The sequence below is a fragment of the Echinops telfairi genome, unplaced genomic scaffold (genome assembly GCF_000313985.2).
Source record: "Echinops telfairi isolate 266 unplaced genomic scaffold, ASM31398v2 ScPeMD7_44;HRSCAF=162, whole genome shotgun sequence".
Classification (NCBI taxonomy): domain Eukaryota; kingdom Metazoa; phylum Chordata; class Mammalia; order Afrosoricida; family Tenrecidae; genus Echinops; species Echinops telfairi.
Genome location: NW_022103942.1, coordinates 12960220 through 12963093, shown reverse-complemented (window position 1 = coordinate 12963093; position 2874 = coordinate 12960220). Strand labels below are relative to the sequence as shown.

General features: G+C 41.7%; 1 pseudogene; it reads right to left on the bottom strand.

The window, feature by feature from the left end:
* Window positions 1-1049: 1049 nt before the first annotated feature.
* On the bottom strand, window positions 1050-2151 carry LOC101661540 (annotated as a pseudogene).
* Between the last annotated feature and the right edge of the window lie 723 nt (window positions 2152-2874).

Here is a 2874-nt window from a genome sequence, read left to right as displayed (position 1 = left end):
AAGAAAAGTTACTTGAAACAAGTATGTACAGACACACTATACAGAAACTGGAAAATTCTTTCTTGGAAAGAGCACCTAAGTTACAACAGTAAAAAGCACATCCTTCCAGGAAAGCAATAAGGGGACAACTATAGCCATGTGAGCACTACAATTATTATCTAAGGTCAGTTTTTTAAAGTTCCACTCAGTCAAAAATTTTGCAAATGAAAATAGGCACCTCTCTTTTCCTGTAGACTTCCCACTCACTACCCAAGAGAGATTGGGTTATTTTTATTAAGGCAGCTGAAAGCCTATTCTAGTCTTTAAAGGTGAGTTCTGCCCAATATGTGGCCCATCCTTCTGCCAGTGACACAGTCTAACCAACTATGCTGTAAGGAAAAAACTGAAATTTAAAGTGCTGCCTCTGGTAAAAAGGAAACATTGCACTCTGAGGAAAAGGCCACAGAGGGCTCCCTGAGAATGCAGCATAACTATGAGAGGTCATCAACAGTCCCAATAAACTTTGCAACCAGACACAGGCAACTGGATACACTACTGCCTGCAGCAAGGAGTAGTGTATGTGCCAGGGAGAGGGCCCAGGTTCCAGGAACAAGGGCTTACAGGGGCTTCCTGAGTCATTCTTTCTCCCACGTATTAACATCAGAGACCATGAAAACACACCTTGACCTTGATTCACTCTCATCCCAAATCTGCAGAGAAGGGCTTGTTTCTAACAGGCTAAGACACTTCCAGTCACCAATGCTTTCACCTTCTCACTCTCCTATGTTGGCTCTCTGGGACAGGCCAGAAGAGAAACTGGGTCACATTGGCAGGAAACAGACAATGAGAGCTGCCAGTGCAGCTCTTCTGGCTGCTTATTTTCAAGTCATTAGTATATTTGTCACAAGAGAACTGAATAGCAGCAGAATTTGGTAGAGCAAGAAGTGAGCCTTTAGGAAGAGTACACTCAGTGATGATTAATAGATGAAAGAGATTTTCATGGAGATTCTGTGTTACAAGGAGAAGATGCTTAGTCCCAAATCCTGGAAGTTTCTTGGTTTAAAGGCCTATTATTTCTTTTTAAGCTCCTCAAACCTCCAGGAAAGATCATCAAAGTCAATGTATTCAGGACCTGAGGCATTGCCACCAGTAGATGCAGTGGGTAGTGTGTCTGGCACAGAGGGCAGCTCAGGCAGTAAAAATGTTGTCATAGTTGTCGGCAGATCACTAAGGAGGCTTGACAGAGGTTTATGGCTTGGGATTAGGACCAATAATCTGTGCAGAAGAAACATTCTTAGCAGCATTAATGCCATAAACAGATTCATAAGATGGGGGAGTTGCTTGTATCGAGGGTGGATGAAAATTAGGAAAGGTCTGATAAGTTCCCATCAGGGATCCATTGAAATCCAAATTCTCTTAGGAAATGGATATGAGAAAGGAGAACCAGGAGACAGTATGGGCATAGGCATGAGCATTGGCACTGTTCCATTAGGTCCACAAACTAGTGAAGTTAAACCATCACCTCCTTCTCCTCTTCCAGGGCCACCTTTCTTCACATCATCTGTGAAAACAACATCAGTAAGCTCTCTCTCTACTCTGGAAGGTGTTTCTGCCATGACCACAGTCAGGTTCATGGGGCATATTGTAATTATTGGCAATTTCAATCAGATATCTCTCCACCAAAATTCTAGATGGGGCCTCCACACTCAGTTTGTGCATTAGCCTGTCATTCACAGTTCCAATCTGGTTGGTTCTACATAACTTGCCATATTCTTTGCTACACTTGGAGCAGAGGTTATCAGCAACTGTTTTCAATTCAGCCACTCCTGACTGGAGTCAAGGATCACTCCAAATCAGTGTAGACATGGATTCAGCCAGACCAGAATCTAGCTCCTTCATAGATTGGATGAGGCAACCAAACCAGCTGAGAAGAAGGTCACAGCACAACTCCAGGATCTCCATGGCCTCCACAAGGTGCTCATCCCAGATAATGTGGTCCACTTGGATCCAAGTATAATCATCCTTCCCAGTAGCTAGATAGTCGGCAATTTCCTTCCTTGTTTTCTGAGCCAGTTCAGATTTTTAATTTTTTTCCTCCAACAGTTTAAGATGATATACAACTAATCTCCAATTGATTCGTAAATGCTCAGCTTTAAATCCAGAGGCCAGCATGCTATGCAGTTCCTTCTGATAAATCCAGGTGAGAAATCAGCAAAGGCTGACTTCAGTATCAGGGCTCAGCATCCAAAATGCCCGCTTTCTTGGCCTCAGCACAACAAACACCTTGTTTGTCCTTCTTATTTACCCTTCCCATGTGGCCTTGCCCCACTATGGATGCACATGTCTTCCAGACAAGCACAGCCATTCCTGAATATCTGAGCACACCTACACAAACCAGGATTCATTTATTTATCTATTTATTTATTTATTCAGAACCCCAGCATCCACACCCAGGCAACACCCCAGTCTTCTGTTTGCCTTCGCTGCACATTCACACTTTTTCCTACTTGTGTTTTCTTGCTTCTTTCATATTCTCCTCTCCTTTTCAGTTTATTTCACACACACACACACACACACACACAAAGACACATTCATCTTCTAGTCTTCTTCTATATATATATTCTTCTTCTAGTCTAGCTTACACTTTCCTATTGTGCCAGCCACTAACGCTTTCTGCACTCTGTGTCCTTAATCTCATGAAATATATTTCCATGATACTTATTCATTCTTATCATCTCTCTTAAAATATATTTCCCATTATTTTTACAAATATTTTTTCTATTCATATGACTAATTATTATTGTCATTATTACTTTTATTTTATTTTCTTTCTTCTTCCCACCTACCTAATTCATCTACCCATCTCTTTCTTTTTCCCCATTCTGCAACTGAGTA